This window comes from Megascapheus bottae, chromosome 4 (genome assembly GCF_031878675.1).
Source record: "Megascapheus bottae isolate mThoBot1 chromosome 4, mThoBot2.hap1, whole genome shotgun sequence".
Classification (NCBI taxonomy): Eukaryota; Metazoa; Chordata; class Mammalia; order Rodentia; family Geomyidae; genus Megascapheus; species Megascapheus bottae.
The window spans coordinates 15,933,056-15,946,411 of NC_143512.1; the positions used below are offsets into that span (position 1 = coordinate 15,933,056).

Below are 13,356 nucleotides of genomic sequence, written 5' to 3' on the forward strand. Positions count from 1 at the left end.
TTTACAATTGTAGAAACTGAGGCACAGGGAAAATAATTTCTACCAAGCACCCAGAACCAGTAAGTGTTAGCATGCAGTCAGTTTTTCAGATTGAAGGCTCCCATTCATATTCTACATGACCCTGTGGAAATGTACTCCTTGTAGCAGTGTAATCTCGCATAGACACTTTGTATTGAATAGCATCTACTAAGTCTAGCATCTACTCATTAATGCAGTAACTCCTCTTACTAGTGTTTACTTCAGGGCTTTCTCACCACAACGCACTGGTTTCAATAATGTATTGGTGGGGAAAAAATGGAGTGACTTAAAAAAATAGTTATTCCTAAGGACACATATGGATTAGTAAGCAATAGTGTTGCATCCTATAAAATACATAGCTACTTAAAAAGAATGAGATAAACAATACAATACCACTTAGATAAAGATAGCAACAAAAATACTGTATCTGTTTTTTGTACCTGTATGGTCTAAAAAAAGCATGCCCACAATATGGTCTGGAAAAGCATACTCAGAAAAAAAAGCATGCCCAGAATATAATACCAGTAGTTATTTCTGGGAAAAGGAAGATGGGGAAAACATGGGAATGGTAAACAGAGGAGCTCTGTTCTTATCTATAAAGTTCTTGTTTTTCATTTTCATACTTACAATAATAAAAATTGAAAATGGATAGACATAGAGAAATTGATTATACATCTTTTTCATGTCAACTTTCAGTTCTAAAGAAATCCTCAATAAGGATTTTAAAAATACAAGACGTTGAGGCTAGAAGGGACTGGAGATTTTTCTGGTCTAACCAGCATGTTTTACTAATGGGAAAAATAAATCTCAATTGATCTTGCAGAGAGTCCTCAGTATAGGTAGGCAGGCTGGGGTGGAGGTCCTGACTGTGAAAGTGCAGCTCACGTTGAGCTTGTTAACTCATGCCCAAGGGCATGTGAACCATAGTGAGGTCTTACATGACATGGCATAGAACATGAAGTAAAGAGGGAGGGACTGAGGGTGGGAAGGAAGGAAGTGCTGGCTGGGCTTAGTTGTATGAGCTCTAACAGCTCTGGAGTGATGTTGAGCCCCCCAAATCAAACAGCTTTGCACCAGATTTTTCCAGACTCTGTGACAAATCTCCCACATTCATATTCATTATGAAGGAGAGTGTTTCTGTATTTGAAACTACATTTTTTTGTTTGTTTTGGGTGGCTGTGCGGCTTGGATTTTTGTTTTTGATTCTTCCCTGAGAAGAAAGAGAAGGAGAAAAAAAATTCTACATTGATTTCAACTTGTGAAGCCTCCTCAGAGGTGTGAGATATAAACACAGTCTGTTTCCTGTGTGGCTTTCCCAAGGGCATTGAAAAAAAGTGATATTTAATTGGCTGTTCCATGTCTTCAGTTCCCTGTAAAGCAGCAGACACAGTCATGAAACAAGAAAGAGCATCTGTGCCTGAATCACGGGGAAGGAGCTGTTCCAGAGAAATGAGCAGCTTTCAGAGAAGCTCCTACCTCCTAAGGGGCATCTGCACGCTTATAGAAAGAACCTTACAGCAACAGCAACAACAACAACAACAGCACAAACAGGATTTAAGTTTGTTGGAAGCACCACTGTTGCCTCTTCTTATACTCCCACCCTTTCCACACACCCTCAAATAAAACTATTTTAGCCTGCTTACTTTTTATTTTCATAGTAACAAATAGTAAAACTAGCAACTTGCTTGCTTTTATTTAAATTGTTTTGTAACTTTTTTGTCATTGACTGTACTTTTTAGGGCAGTTTTAGATTCCCAGAAAATCTGAAGGGAAATCTTTTTGAGTGCCCCGATACAAACTTCCTATATTCAAATTTTAATAACAAGAGAATCATAGGAAGCGTAGTGCTACAATTGATGAATCAGAATTGTTACATTATTATTAACTAAAATCCATAGTTTTACATTTGGGGGCCACTCTTTGTATCATAGTCATATAGCTTTAAAATATGTGTAATGTCATGTATTCACCCATTCATCTCGTCCTCTTATCCCTGGAAACATTGATCTTTCCACTATCTTTATAATTTTGCTTTCCTCAAAGTGTCATTGAGTTGGAATTATTTAGGTTATATTTATTTTAAAATATAAATTGTTGAGTTTAATTCCATCTTGAGTCTGATTTTTACGTGTGTATGCTAATACTGGGGTTTGAACTCAAGAGTTTTATGCCCTCACTCACAGCTGGCCTTCTACTAGTTGGGCCATCCTTGCACTTCTAGCTTGTTGCTGAATAATTGGAGAAAAGAGTCTGGGGAATTTGTCTGCCCAGGCTGGCTCAGAATCGCCATTCTTAGTTCTCACACCTAAGATTATGGTGTGAACTACCAATGCCTAGCTAGAGTCTGAATTTTAACAAGTGCATACAGTAGTATAACCACCAACACAACCATTATATAAAAGTTTTTGCCTCCCAAAATAGGAGTCTCCTTATGCCTTTTCAATTAATGTTTCTATGTGTGCTTTTATTTATCACAGGAAACCTCGGAGGAAGGTATACTCCTGTTGCATCTTTACAATGAGAAATCTCAACACAGAGAGGTATGATGATTTGCACAAGATGACACTAACAAAAGTGGTAGAGTCAAGATTTGAATCCTGGTGATTTGATTCCAAAGCCCCAGATCTAAATTTTTGTTTGTAAAATCTGAAAAAAATCTGGTTTGCAGGGCCAGGAGTTTGGCCTAGTGGTAGAGTGCTTGCCTAGCATGCACGAAGACTTGGGTTCGATTCCTCTGTACCACATACCTAGAAAAAGCCGGAAGTGGTGCTGTGACTCAAGTAGTAGCACTCTATCCTTAACAAAGCCCAAGGACAGTGCTCAGGCCCTGAACTAAAGCCCAGGACAGGCAAAAAATAAATCTTGTTTATAAACTTCAAAAATAGTATGTTGAGTCACAGAACACATAAAATTGAAGAAATAACTTCTCAATTTGCTAGTAAAATACATATGTTGATGCATAGGAAAACAAAAAATGGCTTTCTCAAAGGCCTTATAAAGATGGAACTGGAAACCAGGATTCTGTATTACATAGGACCTCAGTAGTCTACTTTATTCAAAGCTTCTCAATAAGTACTCAACAGATAAAAAAAAGGGAAATTATAAAACATTATGCAGGTATCACAATATGGACAGAAGCTCAGTGGTGGCCGCATGAGCAGTCAGCCCGAAGTGAAAGAAGCTAGTGCTTAGATGCCACAGGTCAAATGAAATTAGATTGTAGAGATCCAGGGGAAAATGACACCTATGATGCCTTTCTTCCATGTATCAGACACTAAAACGAGGTTGAGGTAGTCCACTGGAGTCACACACACAAGGATACTACTAATATTTTACTCTTTTTTCCTGCCTCCCTACTAAACCATTGTCCACAATGCAACTATCTAAGATTTGTTTGTCTTTGCCAGGCAGAAGGGGGTAGGGTGAAAGACATGTGCCCAAATTGTGGGGAAGGCAAAACCCACATGTACCCCATGTTTATTTCTCACCAATATTTTACTCAGGATTAACTCTTAATTCTGTACTCTTCTGTCTAGCAATATGTAAAAAATATTCACAATACTGAGTATTGAACCTAAGGGCTTTGAACATGCTAGGCAAGCACTCTACAACTTTTTTTCATATATTTTTATTGTAATTAATAGAAGGGTTACATTATATTCGCCAGATATAAGGTGCATTAATTCACACACATTGATATCCTTTCTCATGTCTTGGTCCCCATTTCCCTCCCCCTCACCCCCACCCCTCATCTTGTTTTCCCCCCTTCCCTATCCTATTTCACATAACCAAATACAAATATATCCAATATAACAGATAACAAAGTGTGATACTGTAACAGTATGAGATAACCAAGGGACAACAAAAGAGATGAGAGACAACATAGTACATTAAGGACAACACTCACTCATTATATGGCTTTTGTTTCCTTATCCTGGAGCTCCTTATATTTAGTGTCGTACTATTTGGCCTAATGTCTCTAGATTTTGTTCTATTGTAAATCTCTGCTAGGAGAGCCCAAGGTTTCTACTGATTATGACAAATGAGGGAGACTGTTGAGCCTGTGTTCCTTTGAGTCTGGCTTACTTCACTTAATATGATTTTTTTCTAAGCACTCTACAACTTGAACCATGCAACTCATGACTTGAACCATGAAACTCAGACTGTAATTTGAAATGTTTCTAAAAGGTCATTCCTTTGCTTAAAGCTTTCATTGATCCTTAATACTTTCAGTATACAAAAAAAAATATCTACAACTCTGAAAATAACTAAGCCTTTGTAATTAGAAAGTTTGAACTCACTTCTCTTTACTGCTGCTCCTCCACATCCCTTCCTTCCTTATCCTTTATCCAATTGACTGGAATGTAGGGTTTTTTCTTGTGCTTCTGAGGTGTTGCGTTCCCTGTTTCCTCCATCTGGCATGCTTTCTTCTTTGCTAGACTCCTCCTATCTACCATCCTGTCCATTGCAGTGGTTTCCTTGATAGTCCAGGGCCGTGTTCCATCTGTATTCATGTATTCCACAAGTGGCCTGCAGTCCACATGTACCATTTATGCACATTTGCTTTGAAGTGTGTGGCCCATGTGCTACCCACAAGACTGATAGTTTCCTCAGTTCCTATCTTATCCAAATGTGTGGACTCAGACAGAGGTTAGCTCCAGGTCAGAGCCAAGTAAAAAATCCGAAAGTATTGATTGAATGAAACAAGGGTATAACTCTAAATGAGAAAAAGATGCAAAAAAAACCCACTTTTATTTCCTGCCTACCTACTATTGTTTCTGAGGCTCAGGCTCCTCTGCTACATAATAAGTAACTCTTTCCCTCTGCTGAAAATGGCAAAGAAAATGAATTACTTTGACAAGGAACACTAAAGTGCAGCATCCATCTAACATTCTGAAACATTATTGGATGTCATGATTCTATGGCTTAGAGTTAGTTGGATTGTTTTTGGCAATCTCCATTTGAAGGAAGAGAAAATTGCCTATTGTAAAGGAAGCATCCACAACCCACTATTTAGCGAAGCTGTAGGAGCTTATTTGCTCGTTACCATGGTAACCACCAGTGCAACACTGCCTGTAGTGTACATGTCTAGACAGCACCAACCTCATCAGTACTTCCTCTTTGGTACACCTGGTTTTAAACAGGCAGGTGTGTATCCATGGTACTACTGAGAGAGAAAGGATTTTTCTCTCCACGTGGGCAAATGAGTGTTAAAAACTTCCTGCGAACATCTAAATGGGCAGCATTACACTCTGTACTAACTCGAGTGTTAGTGTTAGTCTGTATTTTTCTCTTTTTTAAAAAATAAAATCTTTCTATAAATAAAGCACTGTAAATATGTCCATATGGCCTACCAACTGTACCTAAAAATAGTTGATACGAAAGGAAGAGCTAGCTCACTTTTGAAATTTTTTTTGCCAAATTAAGAATTAAAATGTCTTAAGTTATATTCTTCTCGTTGTCACCAGTAGATAGACAAAATATCAAGTACATATTCAGAGTTATAAATATGATGCTTATTAACGCACTGGTTTTCCAGTGGAGGCATTTGGGTAGGACTAAACCAATAAGATCTAGTAAGTTCAGGACCCTGAAATTCAGGGTCCTAGCATAGCTGAGGCAATATACTTCCTGGATTTTTTTCTTGGTCTTACGTCTATAACAATGTAAGAAAAGCTACTAGCAAGAGTCCTCCAGAAAGATATTTAAATGGGAGAACTCTAAAGGCATTTCGACCTTTCTCTTTGATCTTACAAGCTATTTCAGATGACCTGCTGAGTTGACTAGTTTTATGGATATGACTAGAAACTTTGAATTGTAGTTGTGCATAGTTAAATATGTAACTGGTAATTGCATATATGTAATTTGCTCTAATTTGCTAGTAAATAACTGGAATCAACTGGGGATATATGACCCAAGCCTCACATTCATAAAGGTCCTCAAATTTAGAAATTTGACCTCATGTCTAAACAAGGGTATACAAATAGTTGGACACAAGCTGACAGGACTGGAATCAAATGACACTCATCAGGTAAACTTTAAATTTAAATCCATCACTGGACCATAATACTTTGAAGAGCAATAGAAGTTACTATAAGTACCATTATTATTGCATAAAGAATATAATTATATCACATTGATTTGTGTATATAAAAACTATTAACTTGTTAAATATAATATTTAGCATGTGCTATGCCCTGAGTAGTTCAATTCTCCCTTAATATGTATGTTGGAACTCTCATTCTTAATGTGATGGTATTGGGAATGAGGTCTTTGGAAAGTAATTGGGTTAAATTAGTTCATGAGAGTGGAGCCCCTGTGATAATAATAATTATTATAAGAAGAGACAGAGACATGAATCTTTCTTCATATAGGTACACACTAAGGAAAGATCATGTGCAGACGTTACAGGGACAAAGGATCTTACTAAGAGTCTGACCAGGCTAGTACTCCGATCTCAGACTCCTAGTCTCCATAACTGTGAGAAATAAACACTAGTTGTTTAAGCCTCCGAGTCTGTGGTATTCTGGTATAGCAGCCTGAACTAAGACAACATATAAAAACAAATACATTTGTCATGTTGTCATTTACTATAGATTAACATATAGCTTAATGAGACTGAAAAGGCTTAGCTCTTTATCACATCTGTCATGCCCTTGGGATCACACATCATCTTTCCTAGTGACTGGTCCTCTAATTTTTTGTTGATTCTATATCATTGCATGATACTTAATGAAACATTAATTTAATTAATGCATGCATAATGAAGTGAATGATGGGGGTGAATAAAATTAACAAATTTTTCTTTCTAATCCAGTTCTCATGTTACAGAGTTATGAAATATGTCTAGTTAAACTAATGAAGTAAATTTTGTATACAAGGAGAAAATCTAAGCAAAATATAGATTTTTATATTATGCCACTGAACTGTAAAACTTGAGTCACAGACAAGAATACTAAAATATCACTGATTAGGAAAATCGAATTACTGAACATCAAAATACTTTTTAATGACCGAAGTCTCAGGGAGTGACATTATCAGGATGGTAGATTAGGGGTTTCCAGGACTCATTCTTTCACAGAAACATCAATTAACAACCACCATCCATGCATGAAATTATCATTATAAGAACAAAGGATTTCAGGCAAGAAATTATGGCACTGATGTAGTGAAATAAGAAAAAACTCACCCTGAAGAGGATAGGAAGAGTAAATGTAAATTTAAATTACCTGCATTACCCATCCTCTAGGTAGTGTGAAGAGAGATAAGCCAGGTGCCTGTGGCTCATGACTGTAATCCTAGCTACTTAAGAAGGCTGAGATCTGAGGACAGTAGTTCAAAGCCAGACTGGACAGGGAAGCCCACAAGACTCTTATCTTTAGTTAATCACCCAGAAAGCCAGAAGTGGAGATGAAGCTCCAGTGTAGAGCACTAGCCTTGTGTGAAAAGTTCCAGGAAAATGCCCAGGCCCTGAATTCAAATCCCAGGACTAGCATCAGAAAGATGAGAGAGAGGGGGGGGGGAGGGAGAGAGAGAGAGAGAGAGAGAGAGAGAGAGAGAGAGAGAGAGAGAGAGAGAGAGAGAGAGAGAGAGAGAGAGAGAGAGAGAGAGACAGACACAACACACACACACACACACACACACACACACACACACACACACACACACACAGACTCTCCCTGTAGAGGAACGAGAGTGACCTACTGGCAGACCATAGGAACAGCCTTGTCTTTTTATTTTTTATTTATTTATTTTTTTGCCAGTCCTGGGCTTGAGCTCAGGGCCTGAACTCTGTCCTTGGGCTTTCTCAAGACTAGAGAGAGCTCTACCACTTGAGCCTCAGCACCACTTCTGGCTTTTTTCTATGTATGTGATACCAAGGAATCGAACCCGGGTCTTTGTGCATGCTAGGCAAGCACTCTACCACTAGGCCAAACTCCCAGCCCCAGGTTTGTCTTTTTGAACCCTGATTCTAGGCTGACATCTTAACTCCCCTCAAATACATTGAGGACCTAAGTTCCATTACTGCACCACTGCGAGGTTGCTTCCTAGCTCAGGCTCCCATGTATTCAAGCTTGAGATACATCCGTAGACCAAATGCTAAGTCTGTCCTGGCCCATTCTGATGACCAGGCCCTCCTCTATGCATCTACACACCAGACAAGCCAGCCTTACGACTCCAGCAGCAAACCTACCTGTAACCCTTCAGCCGTTAGTCAAAATCTCTAAGAAGCTGACTGGTAAGAAGTTTCTCTACCAAAGTCATTCTGCATAGACCAGAAGAGGTACCTATTTCTTCAAATACTCAGACACCAACACAAGACTTCAATAATCATTATTAATCATGGTCAGAGTCTCTACTAGCTAATCTTTTGTGAAACTGGATTGATTGAGAGATGCTTGGGTGTCTATGATGGTGTCTTCAGAGATGATTGGCATGGGTAGCATGTGGAGGGAAAATCTTCCCCAAATATGGGTGACACTATTTAATAGCTGGATGTCCATTGTGTTACAAAAGTTGGGGGAAGAAGTAGAAGACGGGAGAAGCTCATCCATATGTACAGTTCATTTCTCAGGAGGCATGCTATTGGTTGCTACTCTTACTCATGGGCAACAGATTCCAGGATTTTCTTTGAATGTGAATTTATACATGTGGCTTTCTGTGGAAGGCCTATATCTTGGACTAGGCTTCATCATGAATCTCTGTATCTTTAGCAGCTGCTGGTTTTCCTGGCTCTCTTGCTTCAGACAGCCATTGTGAGATAGTACAACCTCTGTTCCCAAATTCCAATCAAACCTTTTACAATGATGCATACATACATTCTACTGGTTTTGTTCCTCTACAGAAGTTGGCTAATACAAAGACCATAAATGGAATAACAATAACAAAATAAGGCACCAGAAACATACTCTAAAGAAAGGAATATCTACAAACCATTCAACAAAGTGAAAATAATCATCTTGAACAAGTTTGGTCAGATCAAAGAATATGTATGTATATATATAATGTATACTATATATATTGTTTACATATAAACAAAATATTAACCAAATAAGGCATCAAGTAAAGAAATATAAATCACAAATCTAGTTATAGTGGAATGCATCTTTAGTCCTGCCTGCTTTGAAGTCTGAGGCAGGAGGATCATTTGAGTTCAGGAGTTCAAGGCCAGACTAAGAAATATATAGACCCCTGCTGTTTTGCTTTAGAGGCAGAGTCTCACTGTGTGTCTACAGGCTGGTCTCAAATTCAATATGAAGCCCCAGTCTGGCCTACAGACTGTGATCATTCTGCCTCCGTGTTTTGAGTGCTAGGGTTATATACAAGTTCCAAAACATGCCTATATCCTTTTTAAAAAAATAGATAATATCTTTTTTAGGAGAAAATGTGGGAGAGAGGTACAGGAAGAGTAATCCCAACTGAGGTAGGCTTAGGTAGGTAGGAAGATCTTCAAGGTTGAGGTTAGTCAGAGATAAATGTTTTAAAAAGCTACAAACATTTAGTTTTTAGACAGAAAAGTACATATTTGTAAATGTGAAAAGTATCTAGAATGATACATCATTGTCTTTGGAAAGATCATATGAGATAGAAATAGAAAATTTTGAATAATCCAAATATACACCAACCTTCCCTCCCAAATCTCCCCAAATCCACCAAATCACAGAGGAGGATCAAGAGAGGAGAAAGGAACAGACAATATCTAGTAATAAAACAATAAACTAACTGGAAATTATAAACCCTTACCTATTAATAATTTCCTTTGACTATAAATGGGTTTGATCTTTTGAATCAAAAGGTTTATAGTGGTCAAATGACTCAGAAATGATCTAAATGTGCTGGTGGCACACACCTAGCTACTCCTAAAGCTGAGATCTGAGGATTGTAGATCAAAGCCAGCCAGGGCAAAGTCCAAAAAGACTCTAATCTCCAATTAACCATCAAAAAGCAGGAAGTACAACTGTGGTTAAAGTGGTAGAGCATTATTCTTGAGTGAAAAAGCTCAGGGACTATACTCTAGTCCTGAGTTCAAGTCCTAGGACCAAAACACACACACACACACACACACACTGATCTAACTAAGTGCTACAGACACCTGACTAACATCATCTTTAAGCACACAATAACTTTCTATAAAGTAGTAGTATGGCACAGATTAAATCAGTGTTTTGGTTACATAAAAAGTATTAGCTCACACCTATACTCCTAGCTATTCAGAAGGCTGAGATCTGAGGATGACGGTTCAAAGCCAGCCCAGGTACCAAAGACCCTGAGACTCTATTTTTTCCATATTTTTTGAAGAAACATATAAATATTCATTTAATGTAAGGACCTGTTAAGAATGGAATAGGGATATCTTTACATAATTTAAGAACATTTAAAAAATAAAGACAAGTTCCTTTCAGAATATTTTGTTTTACTAGTTGGTTTTTAAAGCATCTTTCTTTTTTTCATATTTTTTTTTTGCCAGTCCTGGGCTTGAGCTCAGGGCCTGAGCACTGTCCTTGGACTTTCTCAAGGCTAGAGCTCTACCACTTGAGCCTCAGCACCACTTCCAGCTTTTTTTTTATGTATGTGGTAGCAAGGAATCGAACCCGGGTCTTCATGCATGCTAGGCAAGCACTTTAACCACTAGGCCAAACTCCCGGCCCTTTTCATATATTTTTTATTGTTATTAATAGAAGGGTTACATTATATTCACCAGATAGAAGGTGCATTACTTCACAAACATTGATATCCTCTCTCATATCTTGGTCCCCATTTTCTTCCCCTCCCCGCCCCCATCTTGTTTTCCCTTCTTCCCCATCCGATTTCAAATAACCAAAAACGCATACATACAATATATCAGATAACAAGGTGAAATACTGTAACAATATGAGATAACAAGGGACAGTAAAAAAAATGAGAGATGATATGGTACATTAAGGACAACAATCACTCATTATATGGCTTTTGTTTCTATATCCTAAAGGTCTTTTCATTTAGCGTCATACTATATGGCCTTATGTATCTAGGTTTTGTTCTATTGTAAATCTCTGCTAGGAGAGCCCAAGGTTTCTACTGATTAGGACAAATGAGGGAAACTATTGAGTCTATGTTCCTTTGAGTCTGGCTTACTTCACTTAATATGATTTTTTTTCTAAGTCTTTCCATTTCCTTACAAATGGGGCGATGTCATTCTTTCTGACAGCAGCATAGAATTCCATTGTGTGTAAATACCACATCTTGTTGATCCACTCATCAACTAAGGGGCATCTGGGTTCATTCCATATCTTTGCTATGGTAAATAGTGCTGCTATGAACTTCATTGTGCTAGTGGATTTAGTATGTCCTTGTTTCTGGACAATTTGGTAAATGCCAAGTAGTGGAATTGCCGAGACCCTGAGACTCTTAATTCCAACTAACCACTAGAAAACTGGAATTGGTGCTATGGCTCCAGGGTTAGGGCCGTAGCCATGAGCTGAAGAGCTCAGGGACAATGCCAAGACCAGTGTCCAAGCCCCATGATCAGAAAAAAAGAAGTGTTAGCCAATGCCAGGTACTTGTAATTCACAGCTATAATCCTAACTACTCAAGAGGCTGAGATCTGAACACAGTAGTTCGAACTCATCCATGAGATTAGTCATGAGGGTGTTGATGTGACTCTTATCTCCAACTAACTACCAAAAAAGTAGGAGATGGAGCTGTGGCTCAAAAGGATAGAGCCTTGAGCACAAAAGGACAGGGCCAAGGCCCTGAGTTCAAGCCCAAGACTGGCACAGAAAAAAGTTTTGCTGTTGCCAGACACAGGTTCCTCATGCTTGTAATGTAGGGTATTCAGGAGGCTGAGATCTGAGGGTGGTAACTTGAAGCCTGCCCAAGCAGGGAAATCTTCAAGAATATAAAAAAATTTATAAGTGGAGGTACAGCTTAAGTGATAGAGTGCTAGTCTTGAATAACAACAACTACCACCAAAAGTTCAGAGACAATGCCCAGACCCTGAGTTCAAGCCCCAGAACTGGTACAAAGCAAAAGTAGTAGCTGTTACTATTCCCACTTGATTTATAGCCACTCATGCTTCCATTTGAAGCCTTTGAAACTCCAAGTTATCAGTAAGTAAAATATTCATGCCCTTACTCTTAAATAAACCTATTTAATTCAAGAATGGCAAAACTCTAGGCTGAAGGCCCCCTTCAGTTTTCTGGTGGTTAATTGAAGACAGGACTGTCACAGACTTTCCTGCCTCGGCTTTGAACTGAGATTCTCAGATCTCACTCTCCTGAGTAGCTAGGATTACAGGTGTGAGCCACCAGTGCCCAACTAAAAATCAGTTTCCTTCAAGTATAATTTTAGTGAAAGCTTTAAATTCATTAAAGGTATCTCTTGAAGGAGATAACAGGATCTTTATCTCTATCATCTTTCTTTTTTGGCAACCTGGCCTTGAAGAAAGCAGCTATGTCCTGCCATGTGCTCCTGCCTCACTACAGGCCCAAAGGTACCAGACCAACTGAGCCTGGTCTGACAAAGCTCTCAAACTGTCTCCCCAAATAAATTTCGACTTTCCTTCAACACTACTAGGCATATTATATGATAATATTATTCAAACCTGGGCTACATCATAGTTTGTACAAAAACACGGAGAATTCATGTTAATAAGATTGACCTGTTTTTTCCTATGTCCTGGACTGGCAGAGGTTTTCTTCTTTGGGAGTGTATAGGCCTGTCACCACGGCAGTCATGACAACCATAACTGTTGGGTCAGTCACACTTCATTACAGTTTAATGACAGGAAGAGAAGGAAAAATATCTTGTCATTTTAGTTGTATGGCAGAATTTTGTTAAGAACATACTGTGACTTGGCCAGGACATCTGTACTCTTAAGAAAACAATACAGAAAGCCAAAATGTCAGTTTTATAGCTAATTTCAAAGAGTCAGTACTCTGAGGAATGGTGTCTTTGGGCGTCATGTGGAAATATGGGCTGGGTGGGAAAGCACACATATTGAATCATGTCACCTCCTAGAAACCTAGTCATTCCCTGTGTCCTGCTCAGGAAGCAGAACACGCTGGGGCCTGCTAGCCAGCTACAGCCAGATTTATCAGGGCCCTTGGAGTCACACTGAACTTTCTTTTTCTCTTCTAATGGCTTTTCAGCTCCCTTATGTCTTAGTTCATTTTTTTTCAAATCTTATTTCATTGTCAGGGTGATGTATAGATGGGTACAGTTACATTCGTAAGGTAGGGAGTGCATTTCTTCTTGAACATTGTTACCCCTTTTCATGTATTTCTCCTATTTGCCCTCCTTCACCCCCTCCCAAGTTGGAAAGTTCATTTCCATCATATTGTCATGTGAATATTGCTC

At 38.6% G+C, this 13,356-nt stretch overlaps 1 protein-coding gene across 3 annotated transcripts in view; it reads left to right on the forward strand.

Moving 5' to 3' along the window:
* Epb41l4a (erythrocyte membrane protein band 4.1 like 4A) overlaps positions 1–13,356 on the forward strand; it is a 773,501-nt gene that overhangs the window by 648,463 nt on the left and 111,682 nt on the right. For all 3 annotated transcript variants that reach the window (XR_016535219.1, XR_016535218.1, XR_016535226.1), the window contains one exon: positions 2,496–2,558. The gene's annotated coding sequence lies outside the window, so the exon portion shown is untranslated. The remainder of the gene's footprint in view (positions 1–2,495; positions 2,559–13,356) is intronic.